This window comes from Anopheles cruzii, chromosome 2, assembly GCF_943734635.1.
Source record: "Anopheles cruzii chromosome 2, idAnoCruzAS_RS32_06, whole genome shotgun sequence".
In the NCBI taxonomy this organism is placed as follows: domain Eukaryota; kingdom Metazoa; phylum Arthropoda; class Insecta; order Diptera; family Culicidae; genus Anopheles; species Anopheles cruzii.
Window position 1 is genome coordinate 31119473 of NC_069144.1, and position 24152 is coordinate 31143624.

A 24152-nucleotide genomic window follows, 5' to 3' on the forward strand; every position below is an offset into this window, starting at 1 on the left:
CCAAGATCTCGCGGACTTGGGGTGTGGAAGAACAACAACCCTAGGCGCTGATAGCTGCGCCGGGCTGATCGATCATCTGAGAAACCGTTTCGTCAGACGAAGTGGCCCAAATGTGTGGCTACAACCCTGGGTGTTGCGCACAAAAACAAACCCAATAAACACAAACACAAAAGAACGTCAAACACTTGCCAAAATGGCGGACCGCGTGGACCACGCGAGACACTGTTTGCAGTGCGAAGTTATGCGGCAAATCGTTTCGATACGATGCCTGTACACCGGGGAGAAACAGTACGCAGCCCGTTGGCCACCCCGGACCACCTACAAGAGTGTCCCACAAGAGTGTCCCGGGTAGGCACTTTTCAGGTGTCGGTGGCGAATGAGGTGATAATTTATGGAGAAAACAAAACAGTCTAACTGATGAGACACTCCAAAACTATGCCCGGTTTAATAATTCTCCGTTTGTTCGCTGCGCCTAGGCGCACAGCAATGTATCAAGAAACACTTTACAATGTTACGTAGCTTAGCGTGGTCCTCAGCCAAAGATTTACTACGTTTGTGTGCGACCCGAATAACCAAACTCGGCCAGGGACACCGAATGGCCAATTGATTCGCAGCTGACCACATAAAATTCAATCAGCTGTACAATAAGTTGGCGAAGTTCTGTTTTTGTTCTGCGATCGTCGCGATTACTACTTGTCTTACCGCTGTGCTACCTTTTACCACCGGAAAGTGACCAGTTCTGACCTTCAAATCAATTCTTCTCCTTCTTGTCCAGTGGGCGTTCTAGGCCTGCACCAGAGAGAATTTTAATCTCTGTTTCTTTCTGTAACGTTGTGCTTTTGACGGCATGTTTTGTTGAACCCACGAGTCATAAACTTCAATAAAGTAATAAAACCAAAACCAGGAGTTGATCTGAGGTTACCCCGAATTCTGAAGTAAATGATGGATCCCAAAATTCGCCTGTCGAACTTTCATATTGTTTGTTCTTTGCGTATGTTCAGGATCACGAAGTTGAGCTGAATTAAGGCTTTACAAAACTTTCAATGCTAAAGGTAAAGCTCGAACAAATTTTATTTCAAAATAAACTGCCACAAAAATGATCTCCCAGAACGAGCGATAGAAAGAGTTATACTAGGTGAGAGATAAGAGTGATCGATAGAGATACCTGGATACACAGTATCTTAAGTGGACTTTATCGATAGTAAAATTTCGTTTTACTTCAACCACAACAACAACCACACATTCCAAAAACAACGAGTTTGTCGAATTTGTCGTTTTGTCGAATGACTCGGGCACTACCAGGGGTGTTCGTTGAGAATGAGACTGTTTTTAACACACAAAAAATGTTTATAAAATTTGAATGCGATTTTCTACATTTTTCAAAGTATGTGCCATTGCTAGCTATACATTTCTCCTATCTCTCTGCTAAATCGTGAATTCCCAGACGAAAGAATTCTTCATTTTTTTAAGTAAACTAATTAGTCATCCCATTTCGACTTCCTCGTAGAAAAACGAAGGGCTGCTCAGCCAATACGTGTCCCATCGATGAAAATGAATGATATTCGGAAAGAGCCAAGTCTGTTGAATAACGCGGGGAGGGATAGCAGCTCATATCCAAGTGATTTGATAATTTTCTGAAATTGTTTTGCTTTTTGGGCACATGTCAGCTTCACTTCATGAAGCACCAGGCGCCTCCATTTAAAAAAACTGGAACGGCTTTTTGGTCATTTTCGATCAATGCATGGTTCAAATTGATCATTTGTTGTCAGCAGCGATCGGAATTAACGTTTCCATCAGGTTTTAGGAGCTTGTGAAACACCACACCTTTCTGTTCCATCACAAAGTCCATTTTTTGGAGTCCTTGGATGCTTTTTTTGTAAAGTCAAAATCGCCATTTTGAATTTTTTTAAACCATTTAAAGCACTGCGATCTTCCAAACACAAGTCTCGACAAGCATTTGGTGCGATTCCGAAGCAGTTTTCTTCAAGAGGAGCAGAAAAATTATAATTCCCGCAAAACGTCATTTTCAGGCACAAAAGTTGACATAGTTTAACCCTTTCAATGATGGGTTGCACATCGAAATAATTTATTTTGCGACCTGAAATCATTTACCTGATGTCAAAACAAGGTAATGATGAATGAACCGCTAAACTGGGAAGTCCCAATCGACAGATACAGCCATCTTTTTAACAGTCTCATTGTCAACGCACACCCCTGGTATTTTCAAAACTTTAAGAATAACAACCAAGGGACAATGGATTAGACAGCGTAAAGCTCTCTTAGCGAATGCGAAATTTTAAACTATCAATACAAAAAATGCGAATCCCAAACAAACGTCTGGTTGTGTGAAAAACCTTTCCCGGATTCGATATTGGCTGCTCTCGCTCACCTGCTTCGTTCATTATCTATTGACAAGACAAGCTTTCTTCGCTACTTCCCCAAAAAAAACATCCCTATGCTAGTCATGTTTTTTGTATGCATAAAACAAATCATTCACGTCATGCGTTGAATGGGTAGCGAGAAGATGTTTTTTGGTTCTGTGTTCGTTTCGTTTTGCAAAAAGTTCGTCTTTTGTGCATTTTGGCAGTACAAGAAATGCTTTCGGAACCACCACTTGTGTTGAGCGAGCGACCTTTTTTGGGCTCGATGACTTACCTGAAATCTATTATGTTATGTTTCTCGCTCCCTCCCATCGAAGCTCTCGAAGCTCTCGAAGCGATGACGAAGGGCCAACGCGAATCCCTCAATCGGCAGGAAGGAGGTTGAACATGGAAAAATTAAAAATACCCAACACCTCTGAAGGGACCTCTGGCTGGACGTCGTACGCAGCATCGCAACAACAACAACAACAACAAAACAACAAAAACACAGCATTTATCGCTAGACATTAGTTGCGTTATTTGTACACCTGCCACCCTGGTCGCCTCCTTGGCTCGGTCGCAGTGTGCGCTGTGACCTACATAATGTTTTGCTGACGCTTCATTCTGACGTCTGCCAGTTTTTCTTAGGCTCTCAACGGTCCTGCCGCCGAGTTCTACCTGGCCGCACAGGGCCGGGGCCAGGGGACGAAACAAAAAAACCCTCCCCTTAAGCCTTCTTCACTCTGATCGGCCTCCTGCTGAGCCGTTTTTTTTTCTTCCTCCGGCCGACCTACCAACCAAAGGTAGAGCCAATTTATCACAAAACGACGACGACGACGCCAAATAGGAACTATGCTTTAACAACACAGCGCGGCCCAACAGCGCGGAGCCCATTAGTGGGGTCTGGGGCGATCGGGAAAAATATGCGGAACACGGAACAGCAATCAGGCGGCCTCTTGGCGGTCGGTCCGTTAGCGGACCCGGCTTTATGACAATCGCCGTTGTCATTCTTCATCTCACGCTGGCGGGACCATCTCACCTTTGAAGCCGGGAAAAGGTGGCAGCATCCTCCGGCCGCCCCCAGCGCCCGCCTGTGGATCGGGTCCATCGGGAGAAAACCGAAACCATCACGCCCAAAGCCCCCCCCCGAACCCAACCCTCTTCACTTCGATTCAGGTGCGAAGAAAATTCAAAATTACAGAACCTGAACACCGCATTCTTCGGCGATTTGTATTCAAATCGGGTGTTGGTTTTCAGGCCTCAGGCGGCAGGTCTAGGAGGTTTCGGTGTGTCGTCCGGTAATTTATTGCCGGGGCCCCCAACCAGAAAAAAGGCCCGCCGCGATGGGGCGTGTAATTCTAGACGAACCCAAATCTTGACGGACGATCCCCCGAAGGCGAAGAATTAATCCGAACATTTACTGACAAATCGCTCCATGCAGTCCGTGGGTAATTACACTGTTGGGACACTGAGTGCTCAGAATATGCTTTCCCCGCGGATGGTGGTGGCTTCTCTGGACGTTCTGTGGTAGCTGCTAGTATTGTGGGGCACGGCCAGTACCGTGACCTTTGCTACCGTAACCTTGAGTGGTGGCCATATAAGCAGCCGTTACCGAGCCCGTTGTGGCCCGGGTTTTCTTGGTCGGGGTCGTGGCAAAGTAATCGCCTTAGTTCAGTTTCGAACACTTCGGCGCTTCGGCGGTTACAACAGGGCACCCATTCTGTGTTGGTTCTAGAACTAACGAAGCGAAGTAAAGCAAATCCTAGACGATTAAGCAGGGAGCTCCAAGGGTTCCTTGGTGCCCCCAGCGTGTTCATGTAATCAGAAATTGATTTTACACTCACATTCCCGGGGCCGCGCTTCGAACCTATCAAGTGTCATTAATCCATGAAGAAGTTTCATTCTACAGTTCGTGACAAAAAGCAGTCAGTGTCTGTCATAGCTTCACTTCTTGTCTGTTGTTTCGTTTTTTAGACACACTTTACGTCATATGTGTGCGTACTGTGTGCCATTTTACAACACTGATTGCATTGTTTTCTTTTTCTAGGTCATCCAACGTGAAGGTCTTGGAGGTCTTCCGCCAAGTGCCGAGCGCCTTATCACTAGGCGCGGTACATGTCGTATCAGCCACAACACGAGTGTCATTGTTTCTTTGCTTTCTTGATATTTCTGTTCCGACAAAACTTTTTGCTTCCTTCCGAGTGATTACACCCCAAACGCACCTAGAACTTGTTTTTCCGCTAGTTCCAATGAGTTCCCAGGTATATGGTTTTGACCAACGAACCGTTCACTTTTGCTGTCGTTTGCCAAAGCAATCCTCGAAGGAGTCGCAGTGGCCCGTTTGGAGTGTTGGAGAGTGTTGCTGGCGATGTAACGCACTGGACAGGCTTCGGGGCTATGAGCGTGCACGTCAGATCTTCCTAAGCCGGGTTACGAGAGCTCGATTTGCGGCGGCGACAACGAAGGAGCGATGAACTTAAGTGCTGGGAGTCACCACAAGAGTGAAGGGATTGTCGTCCCGTTTTTTTCGGGGTTCTTCCAAATCTTAAGAGCTTCCATTAACGATTTTATGGCCGGAAACGGTAGCAACTCCCCGGGAGCTGCGGGCCGTAACTCGATAGCCGATAGTCACTGAGCCGGGCCACTGAGAGCATTTCTCACCGGAGCTACCGATCCGTATCGGGTTCGATCGATCGGAAGATCGAATGGATCCCGGAGCGGGAAGTGACAAGATGGTGTTGTGCATGGGAACTGCATTTGGTTCTCAAACACACACAGACATTAACGCTCTGTGTTCTGTTTCGCGCCACGTTCTTCACGGTTTCGGTGGTGCAGCATTCGGCCCGTAAAAACCGAACCGGAAAGGAGTTTTCAGAACATTCAAAAGCATCAAGTCACGCGTAATCCAACCGATCGGCCCGGGGAGCTCAGCAACGACGAGTCTGGAGCCCAACAATAGAAGGAGATCGTCTTAGGAGGAGATCGTCGCTTTCTCGTCGTTACGCCGTGCGGCTGACAAATGCCACGATTTATGGGCAATTCGTAGAATCGGCGGCTCGCAGGCGACAATGTTCTTGGCATGCTTGGCTCCCAATAAGACATGCTCCGGCTCGGTTTACGCTTCTCCGTGGACTCGAAAACCAGTTCCGGACCCTGCTGCTGCTGCTGGTAAACACCAGTCTGCCGGGGGAATGTTCTACCGCTGTCCCTCGCCAACCGCCAAGAACCTCAGAACACTCGGACTCGATGTTCCGTACTACGAACAATCCTCGCTCTAATTGACAATCCTGTTTCACATCTGGGCTGGGCTGGGCTGTGGCCTTTTTATAATGACGCAAGGATTTTTATAACCCTCCACACCGCGGCACCGATGCCGCCGTGTTGATGAATATCCTCAATCAGCAGCAGCAGCAGCAGGCACAGGACTTACGTTTAATGCTGGCCCTCGGCAGCTTGAATTCCAACACCGCTTCTAGGCCGAATTGGACGAGGGGCTTTTATGATTGAATGTTTTTGATTGTACATTATCCCCGCTCGCCTTTACGGGTCCTGCGCGCGGTAAAGCGATCTCCTAGACGAGTTCCCGGTGAGTGTGCTTACCTGCAAGGACAAGAGAAATGTTGTGTGTTTAGTTGGCGGTATTTATACTTTAAATTACATTCATTAAACGGAAGATAATTTGTTGAGGCATCCGCCCGGAAAGTGTTTCTGTTTGCAGGGATTTTTTCTTGTCTTCTGCAAAGTCGAATACTGCGGCGCGCAGCAAGATGAAAAACGATACCCTAACAAGCGGCGGCCCTTGTAATAGCTGAGATAATTAAAGCAATAGCCCCCATCAGGGCGCGTGTGTCATCTGTCGTACGATTAGACGATCCGAGCCACGCGGTCCGGTCCGGTCCTCAACGATGCGCAATTTTCTTCCGGCCCTGCGCGTGGTATAACCTTCACAACATGATCACTTTCGTGCGTACGTGCGTCCCTGTCTTTTGGAATCTCCTCGGACCCAAGACATCCGCAGAAGAGATGAACTACTTGCCTCGCGTCGCCGCGCCGCGACGCAATCTGTCAGCGCCAATCGCGCCTCGAAGCCTCTCTCGTCCTTCGTGATGGATTGGCAGGCAGATCGTGCACACCGACCGACCAGCATGCCGGCGTTCGTGGCAAAAACTGGAGCTGCAACAAGGTAAACAGAGTAGGCAGCTGGGCAAAGGAGAGGAACGAGCGAAAGTTGCTGGTGTGGTCACGTCACGACGCGCGATGCAGTGCGACGCCATAAAAGCATAAAAACGTAAAAAACGACCACGCACATAACCCAAGCCCTGCTGATCTCGATTACGTCAGTACGTCGACACGAGGTGATGGTGTCTGTCCACTTACAGGTTTTCACTGCTCCGTCTGCAGGGCCCCCAGGCAGGCCTGTGGATAGGGCCGCGGGGCCGCCTGCGGGGCATTTCCGTGTACGCATAAATATGCACTGCAGTGGCTTCACTTGACTTGGGGCTTGGCTGGGCAGGATGCACCTAGAGTCCACTTTCGTTGCTCCGAACGGCGTCTGCTATGTCTCAAGTGTATTGCTTGTTACCCGCATGCCAGTTTCCGACGGTTTTATGAATGAAATGGTCAATGGTGGGAGCAACGCGACCACCACTGGCCTCACTCTCTCTCTCTGGGTGATGAATAACTCATTCGCTTTCAAGTTGAAACAGAAGTAATATCGGATGCAAACTACGTGAAGCCTCTTGGGCGGTTGAAATTGGGGAAAAAGGCCACGATCTAGGGAGGCGTACTTGAATACGGCTGCTGTCTGTCAAACAGATGGCTATATGGGGGGCTCAATATAGTTTGCTTTATTTTCCACAATTTATAATGGCCCTCTAGGTACCTCACCGAAGACCAGCCCAGCCACAGAATGAGGGCAAGTCACCGTCCTGTCCCGAACGACTCGTCTAGCCCATCTCGGCTGTCACCCTCAAGAGGTCTGACTGGCGTGGCCCGTCGTGTCCAACAATAATCGTACCATAAATTGGTACACGCCTGCGAAGACTTTAACGATTATCATACAGCCACCCAGATATGGGGCCCCAGAACGGGGCCTTAAGCCAGCAGATCTGCCGGACAAAAAATGTCAACAACCAAAAAATCGTCTCCAGAATCGGTCAAGGCGCGCGTCAAGCGATCGCCGCGGATAATGCGGTGCGATGTTTTGACTTGCTTTTGATTGTCCTAACGGTACCCCCGGGAGGAACGGGAATGGGCGCTAGATTGAAGAACAAAGCAACATCTTCCGAATGGCGATCGATCGCATCGAAGTTGCCGTGGTGTGATTGGAAGCTCGAGCGAGCCGGCGGGAGTTGATGGCGGGATGTCTTCACCGGGTGGCCAGCCGGGTTGCATCCGCGTGGCCCTGGAGAAAAAAGCAGGAGAATGTGCCTCGGGACCTCGGGACACCAAAGGTCAGAAGATGAGGGGAAGTTCTAGTGCAGCAGGAGGGTTAATAAGTGGCTTCCCGTCCGAACAGTCCAAATGGAATGATTGGTCGCCCACGGCACGGCCGATGTCCAGGATCGTGGGTAGCAGTTTCAGGAGGGGGCCCTATAATAAACCTCGAACCGGGCCGTTCTAGCGGGATGGTGCGAGATGCTCTCGCTTCAACTGCCCGGCTGAAACTGATCCGTTCTGATTGACTTTGACACGATGATCGCACGTGTTGGCGGGAGGCCCGCCGTCTGAGGGCTGGCCTGGCCTGAACCCTAACTGGGCCATTCGCCCCCCCCGGGGTCGAGCCGCGCCAGCTGAGAAAGTGCCGCGGCGCGTTTTAAGGGCCTCACCCTTAGGGGGGCAGCGTCCCGAATCGGGTCGATGACGTATAGACGGGGCTCTTGTGGTCGCCAGCAGCAGCAGGGGGCGTTGGATGCCTTCTCAAAAGCCGGACCGCCGATAAATAATGTAAACAGCAATTAGCTCTAGTCCCACCCGCCCCGGTGCCCTAACGGGGAATCAGCGTTCCTTCGAGCGTTCCCTCACATCAGTTGGCGCACCTACATTCTAGACTCTAGATAGGTGGGATTTGAATACCTGGGGTTCCACTAGGTGACGTTCTAGCAGCAACTGGCTTGCACGCACTTTCTTTGGGGTTTGTCAAAGACCCGCGCCAGTTGGCCGCCGCCGAGAGACAAGTTGGAAGAAGTGACTCCCGCCGGGTTGGGGGCCTTGCGTCAATTAAGGTACGGAAATGAACTACCAGATAAAGCCATTAGCCCATTTATTCTACACCGCCATTCTGTTTGGGCCGCCGAAAACTGGGCAGACTGGACACCGCGTCGGCTTCGCAAGGAACGTCACTAATTAAAACTTATTCTTCACGGCCTCCCCCCGAAAGCGACAACCCGGGAAAATGAACCGCGTTGGAGTGGGGACATCGGCGCATTTCTTTCGCCCCACAAACGGTCCGAACGGAGTCTGCGGTGGCCGAGGAAGTCGTAGCGAAACAAAGGGAACCGTAACACAATTCGTCTTCGTCTATTTACGCGGCATCCCATCAAACCCACAAACACGGTGTCCACAAATCAGGGCAAAGCTGGTAAGACCGCGATTCACTTACTTGGCCCTATTCGCCACACCTGAAACGCTGAAACAATTCGTTTCCTCCACACACACACACATTACATTTGGCAACGAGTTTTTCGATGGATTTTACTGCACTCAACCAAAACGAAACGGCACCGTAAAATGATGACAAGGGCCGTGCGCGACCAAGCTACAACGTGGCGATGTTTGGCACGTGGTATTGTACCATGCAACGGGTTGACCCAGTCGATGGCAAGTTGAATAAGTTCGCACCGAGGTCTTACTTTGTTATCAATCTAAATATTTTTTATAATGGTGGTGTATCGCCATAGAGCAGAGTAGCATGTGTGACAAAGTGACACAACCTTGAGCATTACTTGACGTCAGTTTCTTGGGCAAACGTTATTTAACATATGAGGCGTTGAAAAAAAAGAAACGGTGTAATACACGTATTAAACTTTGTAAGAGTTATCAGCAGTAAACAATGGGGCGTTGGTTGGCATAGGCTTCATGGCTGTCGCGGAAACAACCTGCATGTGACATCGGTGGATTCATATGGACTTTTGAGTGTTTATGGCTGTGCTGGTGATAGTGCCCAAGATACGAACATTGTTCGTTGCCCAGTTGCATCACAAACTGAGCTTATTAGTATACAAACAGTTATTATTATTTGCAGGCTTATTGTTGTTACGTTTCGGCGGTTTGGTAAGGAATGTTTGAATGGGCAAACTCCAGAACTACCTTCAGACTGCGATTTCTTTGCTGTAGAGAGCCCATCCCAATATACTTTTGATACATAAGAGGTATGTACAAAAAGATCTGATAATTTTATATTTACGCTGGCTGCGTATGTTCGATTTTTTTGTGGCGTTTGTTTGCTACTATTGCCACTCACTTATGATGACAAGTTCGTCCATTTTGAGTAATCCGTCAATTTTTGACAGCTGTTTTGTGTGGACGTGTTTAGGCTTATCTTCGATTTTTGTCTACTCCAAAAGCAATTTACCACGAAGCGGTAAACGGATTGCTTCGTTCATTTGAGGTTATATGATTTCATACTTTCAATTTAATAAACGTTACAAAACGACGAGAACCTGACGTCTTATAAAAAGTGGACCCTAAAACATCGGTTGAAAAGTATCGAGCCACATAAAACGCTCTAGTCTTATTGCATTTATCGCATTTTCAGTTAGTACTAAAATTCATCAGAAAGCCTTTGAAATTTCATAAGTTTGCGAGTTGTTTTGCTATGTGTGATAATACTTTTGTCATTTTCTTAACAATGAATCAAATACAATTTCGTGTTTTATTGTTAAATTTCATCTTGATGTTGAAATAATATCGTTTAAGCCGAACAAAGGCTTGAAAAGTCTTATAAGGACTCCTCTCCATCAGAAACAACATTAGAACGTTGTTATGCTGACTTCAAACGTGGTCGTAAAGACACCGATGGTGCCGAATGCAGACGTCTAATTGAGGTGGTAACAAACAACAGAAATCATAATATTGAAGCTGCGTCAATTAGCCAAAATCGTAAATATATCAAAACAAAGCGCGTTTGGCTGTAAGAAAGCTCTGTTTAAAGTGGCTGCCACGTTTGCTCACTGTTGACCAAAAACAAGAACGTGTTTATGATTCTGAATAGTGTTTGGCTACGCTTGAACGTAACAGACCGGAATTTTTATGTCGACATGTGACAAAAGATAAATCATTGTACAAAAGTGGTATTGAAATGTTCGAGCGGCGCTGTAATGATTGTGCGGCTCTTGATGGAGATGACGTTGATGAATAAAGTCAATTTTGAACAAAAGAAACACGTTTTCTGTTCTAGGCTCGTGTATTTTCAGTCCATGTATTACGATTTCAATTTGCATAGAAACGTCTTGTCTTCTTAAAGCCGGTTACATTTTCTTCAACTAACTTGTGAATTTAATGTTGCTGCCAGTAACTTTAAATAATACCTTTTAAACACGACTCTCCTTGATATATTCGGTGGGCAAATGACTAATGTCACGGTTTTCAGCAGGCAAGAGTAAAAAGGGTACACCATAACGTTCGATAATTAATTCATACGATAACAACAATTTATTTAACCCAACATAACTTTGTTACTTTAACTTGTTTGTTTGACTGCATTTATGTCCTACTGAAAAAACGTCTCGCAACACAACAATGCTATGGCCTCACGTGCCTTAACGCACGTTGTACCGACGAAAACTGATTGACGAAATTAATGATAGCACAAGAAACCGACCCAACATTGATGATTGATCCTCTCGAGCTCGAGTTACGAACACAATGCCCCAACCAAATGATACATCCCAAAGGAGCCAAGCGAATGGGAAAAAAAGGCCAAACAAACACCATCTGTTTTGGGCGCAACAAAGAAAAAGGATTCCCCCGGGGACGATTCAATTGGCCGCATGTTTTGACGGCCTCCGCCTGTGTAAGAGTTTCGTTCTCCACACCAAGGGCAGATGGCTGGACTGGACTGCACCACCACCGCTAGGACCTAGATAGCGATCGCACCCCAGACTGTGATGCACTTCACTTTCGATCGCCTTTCGAAGCATGGCGCAGGAGCATGGTACAGCATGGAGAGCGTGGATGCACCGGACTGAAACCGGGTGCGTGATGCATCCCGCGTTCCCGCCGAGCGTGTTTTGCTGCAGAAAGGAAAACCACTTGCAATGCGCCGATGTTGCGAAGCATAATGTGGTGGTGCCGCGCGAAAGGGAAGAGACTCTCGAAAGCAGCCGCCGTCCGACAGCCGGTGATGATGCAACGTGGCGTGGTGATCGCGGACCAGGTTTTAAGGGGGTCGCTGCTTGCAGAACAGATTATTCGCAGGTGCAAGTGCGCGGTTGCGCCCAACGATGGCTGGACCAACGCACCTTTCGCGTGCCCTGCGATTGTTTCTTTTGGCGACGGGTTTCGTACCCAAGAATTGATCCACTTTCCACAAAAAGTCCCAGAGAGTGTTACGTGACGACACCCAAACAGTAGCTAGAAATTTCAAAGCTAGGTGACGGTTATCGAGCGCGTATTGGGAGTTGTGATTTTTATGTGATTAATCATTAATTCGTTTTTATTTGGCACTTCACGCAACTTTAGGCCAACCTGCGTAGATCAGCGACACTGGCCGCGAACAAGAACGCGCGCCGTGAGAAGATGAAGATGTTACGGCGCCGGCAAAACACCGGGCAAGCGTTTAAAGCGCCACGGCCACTGTGACAACTTTCCGAACGCCGAAACCCCCCCCATTATCAATCGTTGCCCCCGGGTTGGCCGCCCGGTATGTTGGTGGTGAGTGAAAACGAAAACACTTTGACCTCCCTGGGGTAGACTACGGCGACGGCGACGCGATGCTTGGTTGACGGTTGGAACCTCAAGCCGTCGCTTGGAACAAGCCAAGAGTATCGTTTTCTTTTTGGAGTGAAAGTTTTTTTTACTTCCCATTTTCGAAAAAAACCGTCCAAGGGGCCGCAACGGAGGGCTTATCTTGAGAGCGGGGTCCACCAAACGGAGGGCCGCCGATCTTACCTCAGCCGCGGGGACCGACTCCGACGGTGCCGGCTGGCGATTAGTTTCGACAGAGATTCGGTTTTAAATTGGCTTTTAATTTAGCCCGCGTCCCTCGCGAATCGTTTGTATGTGAACTGTGTGTGTGTGTGTGCATGTGTTTGTGTGCACCATTACAGTTCAGTTACAGGTGTGTAGGTGGAATGGTGACCACCTCGCCCGGGGTAGCCGGGATGAGAGTTGTTATGCATTTATGTATGTGCTACGGAAACGGTTTGCTACACTTTCCAAACTACTACCGGTCGAAGCATAACTTTTTAGACCCGCCGCCCCCCGAAAAGCGGACGCCGGAACGAACCGGCTTTTTGGCTGCTTCTACTCTGGTGCTGCGAAAACATCCTCTATTCAGTGTAGCGTAAAGACGCCTACAACCCGGCCAGAGAAACCCGTTTGTCACAGCCACCCTTCGCAGTCCCATATGGTTACGTCGCGAGACAGTCTGTACCTGTACGAAAGTGGCGAAGAGAAAAGTATAGTAAAGTAAGTAAAGTAAGAAAAGTAAAGTTCCAATCGTAGATCTTCAACGTGGTCCTCTGCCTTCTTCTTTGGCCCACTGCCGAGATAGGGAGTATTCTTATTCTTATCCGGCCATTACAACCCGCCGAGGTGGGACCTGTAACAGAGACATCTCTGTTGCTTTCTGTAACGTTGTGTTTTTAAGGGCGCGGTTGTTGGCTCCCTATCAAGTGGGTCTGGGGGATCGATCCCAGGCCAGCCGCTTGAGAACGACGAGCGTTACCCATTACTCTACCAACGAGGAGTGCAAAGTACGAGTGGTGTTCAAAATTTTTTGCGACGTTTAAATTTCCGCGGGCTACGTATATCAGATTTTTTTGCGACGTTAGTTGCCATACATGTCAGTAACTGATGGTGATAAGTTCGGCCATTTTGAATAATCAGTCAATTTGTTACCGCCGTTTTGCTTGGACGTGTTTTGGCTCGTCGTCGGTTTTTTGTTTATTCCAAAAAATTGATGGCAAAGATTCTTTAACAAATTTTGTGTGAAAAACGAAATTAAGAGCTTGGACGCAACCGAAATGTTTACTGTGGCTTATAATGATGCTATGAAGACCAAAAGCAGCGCTTATCGATGGTTCAAACATTTTTCAGAGCGCCGAGAAGATGTGTTTGGTCGGTCGGACCATGTTTGGTCGAATGTGAACAGTTTTGCTTATAGTTTTCTTCGATTGCAGGGTCCTGGTGTATCATGAATTGTTGTCAAAGGATAGAAAAGTCAATAACGAATATTACCTGCAAGTTATGCGCTATTCACTTGAAGAAATCCGTCACAAACGCTCGTATTTGTGGGAAACTTTTTCTTATTCCGAAAACTGAAGGAGGCCATGAAAGGACGACGCTATGATACGATTTAGAAGATAAAGACTGCATCGACGATGAGCCAAAAAACGTCCAAACAAAACAGCTGTCAAAAATTGACTGATCACTCAAAATGGCCGAACTTTTCACTGTAAGTTACTAACATGTGTAGCAACCCAACGCCGCAGAAACATCGGATATACGTAGCCCGCGGAAATTCAAATGTCGCAAAAATTTTAGAACACCCCTCGCAGCACTGGCAAAGGCAATTTACTAGTTATGGTCATGAACTAAGAACAGCAAAAAAAGTATTTGTACTGCTTTTACTAGAACGAAAATGGTTAAATCAGTGTGCTCAAAAGCTTTCCAAGTTCGGTAAAAGAATCAAACAGTGATCAGCGGTAACATCGTCCATTTCACGTAGCGTACGTAGTGTACTGCTCCTGCAGTGACTTTACTGCAAAAGCTCCACCCTAAATTGGTGGTCTCTCGGTGACGCTAGCCATATTTTTTAAGGCTCAATTTATAGCATACACCGACCATTAATGCGAGCGCGATGTGTGCCGATGTGTCGTTACCGTGGCCGAAATTAAATGTAAACGGTATTTAAGACGGAAATTTTAACGAGTATTTGGACGCCTTGCTTTTGCTGAATTATGCATGATTTTCGTGCCTCTTGCTCCTAAACTTTCGAACGATTTTTCAGCGCACAAAAGTAAGGAAAGTTTCGAGTTTTCCAATGAAAAATTAGTTCACATGTTAACACTCCGAGCGGTGAATTTCTCCAAATCTCAAGGTTGTTTGCACCGTCTTCGCAGAACGTTACATTTTATACCCATTTTACAAAATGATTTAATGTGCTGTTCCATCGTCTCAGAGGAGTGTTTTGGGAAGCGGGAAACTCGCCCTCCTTTGTTGGCAGTCGCATTAAACGGTTCAGCTTCCCCGCATTTACGTAAGTCACGGCCCCTGCCAGCGGTGGCCACCGTTAGGCGTAAATTAATTTTTCACCACCTTTTAATTGAATTTTAACGAGTTCCCGGCGACGACGACGACGAGTTAAAACCGAGTTGGGTGTGGAGAGCTTTTGTTTTCCGCCCGCTCGACCGGATCCGGCTGCATCCCCCAAAAGTCTGGCGGTCACCATGTTTGATGATCGAAATGACCAAAAAGAAAACTACCAAAAGCACCTTTTTCTGGCCACAAAAGCAGTAAAATTGTTCTTTTAAGATGATCGGCAGGTTTGGACCAAGTCATTAGAAGCTAATCATGGGCAGCTTGCATCGCCATGGCCATCGTTGTGGTGCTTTCTTCCGACGTTTCGGGAGGTGATGAATTTCGCTTTTAACGCAATTCATTTATCATTAAGCCCCTAGCCCCTGCATCGATAGTAATCGATTTTCGTAACGGGACACGGGAGTTCTATGGAGTGAAATCAGCGCCCTGGACAACGGTACAGTACGCCCAGTTATGGTCATAGCTAAGTGATGTGAGCGGCTCCTCAACACCTGCCCGTTAAGGTTACCAATCCATCACAAAAAGACAGCATTAAACGCGTACCATCAGGGTCCAATCACTTCTCGTACCGAAATCTCTAACAAACATCGCGAAGAAGACGGGAATTGCAAAATCAAACATCAGACCAAGCAAAGTGTTCCACGAACCAGTTTGCGGTGGCGGGCGCAAATTAAATTTCCTGTCCAAAACAGGGACCCCAACCGTTCGGACGGAAAACCTTGAAATCCTCAAAACTAAGGATGGCGCAACAGATAGCCAAACGCAGCAGCAGTGCATAATTTTCACGTTCTTTAGTCGCATGTCGTGCCGTGGCCCGAGTCCTCAACATCCCGACCTAATCTTCCCGGGGGTGCAGAACGACAGACAGCAGCGATGGTGTAAGCGATGAACCCGACGAACCACAAATTATGACCGTCATTCGGCATCCGATCGGCCGGTCTGGCCTCGGGACGCAATTTATCGACGCGCATCCTTCGGTGCGGTTATTCCTTTTTGGCATCACGCACACACACACAGACGCACAAGGACTCGCAAGCAGACCCGTAGAAGGAGCTAAAGAGCGGATGCCTCGCGGTGCACGAAGGGATCCTAGTTTGGTAAAAAAAAAAAAGATTGATCGACGGTGTGACCTCGCGTCGAGATCAGGCGAGAGAAGGAGAAGAAGTGAATTCATCCTTCGACGGTTCCTTAATCGTCGTATATTCTTCGAATCAAGCGAAGCATTAAAATTGGACACCGAAAAAAAAACCACAGAACCTCTCGGGCGGGTTAGGATTTCACATTTAAATTGTTGTTTACCACCCGCTAATTCGGCGTGGTATGCGAAGGACACAAAGGGATTGGGAATCGGAGGGATCGGAGCGCGTAGTTAGAAAGCACAGCACAGGCAGGCCGATTGAAGCCGCAGGAGGGATCGGATTGAAATTCCTTGAAATTATTCGTTCGAGCGAGGGACGAGAAAAAAAAAACACCAATCAACGAGCAACGGATCGCAAGGATCGCGCATGCCAGCGGATCTGTTGCGCATGCGTGCACGCGAACGAAGACGCAATGTGCATGGAGCGAGGAGTGTCGTCTTAAATAAAGTCCCAGCTCCCAGCCCGGTTGCGCTTCCACTCGCTGGACAGCGAGCATCGATCACGTGCGCCGGCGAAATGATTAGCCCCACCAGACTTTTTCTAGTTGATTCTCGTAATGCTTCAGTTGACGGCGGCTCGTTCCGAATCGTTGGCTAGGCAGATATACTGTAATTGACTTCAATATTGCCTCCAACTTCAAGTAACAGTTTTAGGTGACGCTTCCAGATGCGGTTATTATTTAAAAGGACACGACAATGTAACTATCCTAGCTTCTCCAAGATTCGTCCGAATTTCCTCTTCTTTTGCTCCTGATGGACAGCAACTCGTCCTCGCACAGGAATAGATCAGATAGATGATTTGATCTGATAAAATGATGTAATCAGCCTGTACAACATCCAGCAAAATATTTAACCAATATACTTGTTATGACTTGGTTTATGTGGAACAAATTAATCGTGTTTTTGAGCGAGGAGTACGTCCCCAAAAATCTCAACATTTTCCTCAAAGCTAAAAACAATCTCAAGGACATTTCATTTGATGCATAAACAATCTGTGTCTCGTCCGTTCATTTGAACAATTTTGCACAATCTTTTTCAAATAATCCTAATATGTCAATACAATTGTGCGAAATACTATAAAACTACAAACTTCTTTCCAAGGATTCTTGTTGTATTATTGAAGAACAAACCATTTTGTTAATATTGCTTATAAAAATGATTATACAATCTGTTACGAGTTTCAGTCATTATGAAACGTCAATAAACACCTACGGCTAGGACAAAATTAAGTACAGATTAATTAGTCATAATTGGACAAATGAGACATATTTTACTTGATATTCAGGATAGGATATGTGGATATTAATATCAGGTATTCTACATACACCTTGTGGATAACCAAACATGTCTGATCATCGTCTCCTTATTGTTCTGAAATGTTTTTAAAATAGTGTGTTTGATTGGTATCGATTGTTAGGTTTAAAGTCTAAACATATAAAATTGCAGAGTGATGGAATCCTTAGACAAGTTTCCGGGAAACATAATTAAAAGAATGTCGAGTTCTTCGATAAAATCAAAAACTATAGTAAGGTCTTTCCTAGCGACGTACAATTGTGTGGCCAACTAAACGAATCATTGTCGGGATTTCCAAATAATCTGTCTAAACGTTTTGAATACTGTTAAACTACCAACCAACCGTTTCGCTTTGATTCTCGTTGTTACATGCGACATATGCAAATAATTTACATGAACTTAACATATTTCCATTTGCTAAGAGTTTTTGTTATAGTTGCAAAATCTACAAGATAAACCTACTCCGATTTCGAGGACATCTCATGCATTTGATGCCAAAACAATCGCGGTAACGTGGATCAAGCTGAGCAAACAACCAAAACTTCAGAAACTGTATCCAATTTCCGGGACGCGGTCCATAGTATATAAGAACTAGTCATTTGGTCTACAGCATTAAAGTACAAGCTCTTGCTCAGAAACCAATAACACAAACTTGCAATCAACATGAAATTCGCACTAGCTTTCGCCCTGTTGGCCCTGATTGCTGCAGTCACCATTGCCCATGCCTATCCTCAACCTGAAGGTGATGGAAGTGCAGCAGACGACGGATCGGACAATGGATCGGAGGCATTCGAACAACAAATGCATGAATTTGTTCAAAGCGAGCAGGGCAGGAAGATTAACTGGGGTAAAGTAGCAGGAATTGCAGTTGATGTTATTGGTGCGATTTGGGGTTGAAGACTTGTCCTAGCTCAAGAGAAACGCCAAGGAAATGGAACCGAAATAAAACACATTAGTTACTCGTCATAAGCTCTGTGTAAAAGAAATAATGGAACGAATGAAAAAGGAAAGAATACCAGTGAGTTTCTAAAGTACATTTAATATAAGAGACAACAGAGTCGAAAATAGTTCAAAGTCCTTCCACTGTGTCTATTGTGACCTGGTTGCCAGTTATTATAAACACACAACTGATTTGTTGGAACTTTGGTATTTCTTGAGGAAACGAGTCCTAAACTGATGACCACGTGTAGTCTCTTGGTATTCTCCGGTATCAACTGCTCGCCTTTGCACGGCTCATTGACAGACCGTCTGTCAATACCACCGCTGTCGGTGCGCCTTCGCTTCGTCGTTGCGTATTCTGCTAGAGCATCAGCCTCTTTGGTGGGTTAGGTGCTCTGGTTGATCTTCTGGTCGTTGGCTGCGTCGCAATCATACGTCCTTCGTCTCATGGTATTCGCTCGGTACGTTCCTCGTACCTGATAGTTACGTTGATACTACTTCCGGCTTGCAATGGTTATTCAAGAGATCGTTGATCGACATAGAAGATCCTAACAAACTGTTTCTAGTTGATTCTCTTAATACCTCAGTTGACGGCGACTCGTTCCAGCCATTCAAATAGAAGATGTACTCATATGTTCACATATTATTCAAATGTTCAGGAGCTAAACTACTTTTCGCCATCCACTGCTGGGTGCTAGCCGCCAACAGGTCATTCTATAGTCTGAGGAAACTATTTCGCTCATGTCGCGACGGCCGTAGCTGGCGTTTTACAGAACCTACTGGGATTAGTACTCTAATACGCATCGGAGCCGTGGACACTATCAAAACTGACGAAACCCCCTTAGCCGCGTCCAAGAGGAAGATGCTCAGATTGATATTTGGCACCGTATGTTAGGAGGGATAATGGAGGAATCGATATAACAGCGAGCTGTACGCGATGTACGATGACCTCACTGACGTGCAGCGTGTGCGTCTCGCCAGGCTCCGGTGGGCTGGTCATGTCATGAGAATGGCGGACGACGAATCAGCCCGTAACGAAGTTTTGTTTTTCGGGCAGGGCCGGCTGCATGACAACAGGTCCCGGGATTCGACCCCAAGCCAGCTGCGGGGATTCCATCGAAGTGGTACTTGCGTAAAAAGTATGTATCGTAATATCGTAAAAAGTAGCAATTAGAAGGTAGCAGACACAACCACGAAATTCGAAGCCTCTTGGAAAAATTTATCGTTTGGTCTACAACATTAAAGTAGCAGCTTTTAGCCAGGAACCAATAACTTCTTCTTGGTTGGCCCTCTGCCGTGATGAGCGATTCTTCTTCTTATTCGACAATCACGACGATTGATACGACGTAAGTTTGAAACATTTCCTGAAAGTATTTAGAACACCACTTATTTGGAACACTCAAATGTGCGAAGTTTTCGGAATATTGCTGTTTTAAATATCGAGTATTTAGCCTAGATGTAGGCGTTTTTCACACATCAGATTGGTAAAAGTTGAACAGAATGAAGTATGAGTATCTTATAAAATCGCTCGAAAGTATGTCCCAACAAACCGCTGTTCTTATCTAACATAATTGTATTATTGTTTAGCAACCTATCGAGATATTAAAAAAATCTACTGTATGGCACGTGTGAAAAATTTTTGGTAATTCATACAAATGTTTCTATCAAGAATTTAAGGAATATCGAAGTTTGAAAACTACGATCTACGGGATGTATTTTTTTAAGATTTAAGGCTAATCCCGAAAAAAATTAAGGAAGTGGACAAACAACGATGTTCTTGCAAATGTGTGATGGTTGGTTTTATCGAAATTATACAAAACTATTTACGCTTAAAGATGCAATGAAGACGGCGAAAAGTCGTCGTTACTAGAACAGCTTGATCGTCTTGGGTCTAGCGAACAATCAGTGAAATTGGAAAGACTTCTAGGTTAGCTCCCCGAACCTACAATAATGTGATATTTAAACATTAGACTTAATAAGTTTCATAAGGCTTAGTTTTTTCATCGGGAAAAAAATGGCATGGTTTTGGTCATTCTAGTGGAGTAGAGCAACTACGACTCCACGGTATTTATTCCTATCACCAACTTACCATGGAGCACCTTCATGCGTGTTAAGCGTTCTTTCAAACAAACCGTGCTTCTCGTTGGTACAATCCAGGAAGGAAAGTTCGACTTTATTTCAAATAGCCAGCCTAATTGTCATCAAACACATTATTGCACTGATGAGCCAGATTTTATGATACATTATTTTATTGCCACTTCCAAAGCAAGCCGATGCGACGAATACCCGACTGCAGGGTCTCTCTAGGATTTGTCACTCTTAGGTCTGCAGGTGCACTTGTTAGCATCGTTGCAATAGCCAGCCCTTTTACCAGCCAGATTGCAAAGAGCGGAGCAGTAGTTATGGGCCATACCGTCGACGGAGGTGCAGTTCATGCTGCCGATTCCGAACTCCCCCTGAACCACGGCGAACATGCCCAGCAGTACTGCCAACAGACACACGATGCCGAATTTCATTTTTTTGGTACGGTTTGGGCACTTTACTGCTATTCTGTAGACAGACGCTGGACCTCGATCGAGTGCGAGTTGTCACGATGTCGTTTAGCAACTAACTACACGTGTCAATTTCGAAATCGGTATATTAATACCGCCGGCCTGTAAGTGTCACGGCAACAGTTGTTTAAACAACATTCGAGGTTGAGACATTCAACCAATATCTGAACCACACCGCTAACGATTATTGCCCCAAATTGGTATTTTCACGAGAATTGGGGAATTCTCTACTCTACAGCCCAATAGAAACAAGTACAAGCAACAAACTAGCTCAGTTATCATTTGCGAATGTTTATCCAAGTGCTGCGTTCTCTTGAATGACGTACTAGATCGACGGCTATATTCGTCATCTAATCGTTTTTAGTTCAATATTGCTTGAATGTGCCAAAAAAATACGGCGCACAATTTGAATATATCGGCGCCTACACACGTTCCATACAAAATTCTCTAACCGTCATTCACCATGCAATACTTTTCCAACGGTTGCCATTTTCACGGTTTAGATTTTAACAGTTCTCAACTCTCTGTCGGTCAACAGAGAATGTAATTGTTTGTACATACAATTTGATATTAAAACATATCTGCTCTCTGCTCGCCACAGTTGCGGATAAGTATGACTGATATATTTCGTGTAAATGACCGACCTAAAATAAACACATACAGCGACTCAGCAGTATTAGAGTTTCTGAGTGCAGATCGATCGACTTAGTCACCATTTCATACTTTGGTGAATCGCAAAGATGTGCGTTTCGGTATTAATTAATTAATCGGTATTAAAGATAATTGTTACATTGTAGTAAAAACAAAAATTTTACGAGGGTCTTGTAAAATGTCTTGTTCAGTTTTTATCTTTATTATTATTTTTATCATGACCGTTCTTAGGAGCTCTGTCCTGGTCTCGCTTTGCATTGCCTTCGCAGTGTCACTTTGCCAAGGCATAGCAGTGGGTGAATATTTCGTAGAAAATCAACCACAAACTAATTCCTCGGAAATAACTAGACGGAATCGTCATAGCTATATTATAAGTTTATTTGATCAGCCTTTTGCTAGCAAATGGGTTGACAAGAAGAAGGTCACCTATTTGTCAACACTTCCGATACAGAACACTTTGACCTAGGTTACGAAAGAACGTACCCCATCATCATAGAGGTTGTTGTACATTTTGAGGAATCACACTGCCGTTTCTGTATATTTTGATAAAGCCATGAAAGCCCTTAGAGCATTATATCGCTTTAATTGAAATTTTTCAGGAAGAAAGCAAATAAACTATCCGCGATCCTCGGCTCGGTTTCATTTCTCGTCGGCGTCGACATCTGAGACGCTTCGGCTGAGCTGTTGTTTGCTCGAAAAATGAAACCACCGAAGCGCAGGGCAATTCAGTGGAAATGAAAACATAACCCCAAATATATTCATCGAATACCGTGCCTTGAATATCAGTCATCGTGATCGCAAAACCTCCTCTATACGGGCTACCCGAAATCAATGGACATTTTTTAAGGTCACAAAGCCACGACAAACTGATCCCCGGTCAACCCGCGCACTGTCGTCGTCGTCGTCGTCGTCGGATTATGTTCCGGTTAATTTCCGCGATGCCAAACCGAAACCGGAGACCGGTTCGTCAACGGGCGCGAGAGCTCCGGCGCGAGATAAACGCCGTACCGCGTGGAACGCGTTGGAGACGTAGGCGAAGTATTTTGTAACTTTTATGTTGCATTTCTCCGCCTCGGGCCATATCATGCATAACCGAGCCGATCGGTGGTAGAGCGAATATAGTGTGCGTCTCAGGGACCTCCAGGACCGCCCGGCCGATCTCGCATGCGCGGGCGCGCGCGTATAAGAAGATCGTGTCGAGCCACGAGGAAGTGTCAGTTAAAGGGTCAATCGTGGTCTCGTGGTTCCGAGAGCGGTGTCTTTGCGACGGAACGCAGTAAATTTGATATGTGGGGGGCTTTTGTTTCACGAAATCTTTTTGGCCAAAAGAAGGACCCGCCGTTGGGAACCGTGCCGCGTGGTGTGGTTCATCGAAAGAGAGAGTTGAGTTTACGGTTGCTTATTATTCTTATTGCAACCAGCATCCAGGCCGGCGGCTATATTATGCGAGTGCTGTGCGTCCTCGGTCGCATGGGCGTGGTAAGAGTATTTCGATCATTCAGATCGTGTCTGATGGTTGCGAGCTCTGTAAGTCAACATGCACAACGTTGGGCGTGTGTGACGCATCAATACCACTGGGCCCGTAATTATCGTCCCCGGCAAAACGTGCAATTAGGATTGCAATTGCTGTTGTGGTTGCGCAAGAGATTGCGATAAATATGATTACGACAGGATAAATGAGAAAATCGCACAAAAAAACGAAAAAAATGTATCGCGAAGCTCCTTTTAAAAAAAATAAACTCAATATTGAATCCTATCAACGCAGTTTGTTTGTAAGGACTGATGCAAACGTAAAGCACAAAGTAAAATATAGCTTCTGTTCGATAAAAAAACAAACTGGCTATGGTGTAGAAATTACATTTCCAAGGAAAGTAAGAATATTAAAATACGATCATCCATCAAAGTGAATGTTTTCATAACCTGCGAAATACTAGGATAACTAACATAGGTTTTTAATTCTTTGCTTTTCCTTATGAGTTGCTAACGGAGAATTGGAAAAAGAGCAATCTTTATTGGAACACGGAATAAACCAACAATTTCGTGTTAGAGCCTTTTTATGAGTAACTTTTTCATCATCATTTCATCATTTTGGGCTGCTGCTGTCAACCGAGCATTGCCGGATCCATTGATTACGTTATCAATCTTGGAAGCCGTCAACCGAATGCCACGAGAAGAAGGACTGTAAAAGGGCATGAGGTTGCGATGGAGCGAGCGGCAGGCGAACGGGCGTACCTTATGCTGCGCGTTCTTCTACACTTGCCTCGGCAAAGTAAAGACGTAAAACCTGACAACATTAAGTGCAGAAACGAAGATGGAAAAAGCAACAAAACACAACAAACAAATACGCAACGCACGCGGAACTGGGCGGCTGCCACTTTTGACAGCTGCGCGCCCAGAGTGAAATTGAAAGTTACGCCCAAGTCAAGCAGCGCGCGCGAACCGCCGACGGGCTCCGTAAACGGTCCGCGGGCCTGCCGCCCGAAACCGGTAGGGACCCAAGGGTCCATAAATCAATAATCGGTAATATCGAGATCGGCGGCGCGTATCACACGTCGGCTGGACCGAATCTTTCCGGCCTTTCTCCGGCCGGCAAAGAATTGCCGCAAAAAGTCGACCCAAGAGAGACGACCACTCGGACGAGCGACGGCCCGAGAAAGTATTCCACGGAGCTCCGCCGCAAACGGTGATTACAAATTCTTTGTGATTTCATAATCCTCAAATCGAAATCCTTCGTTC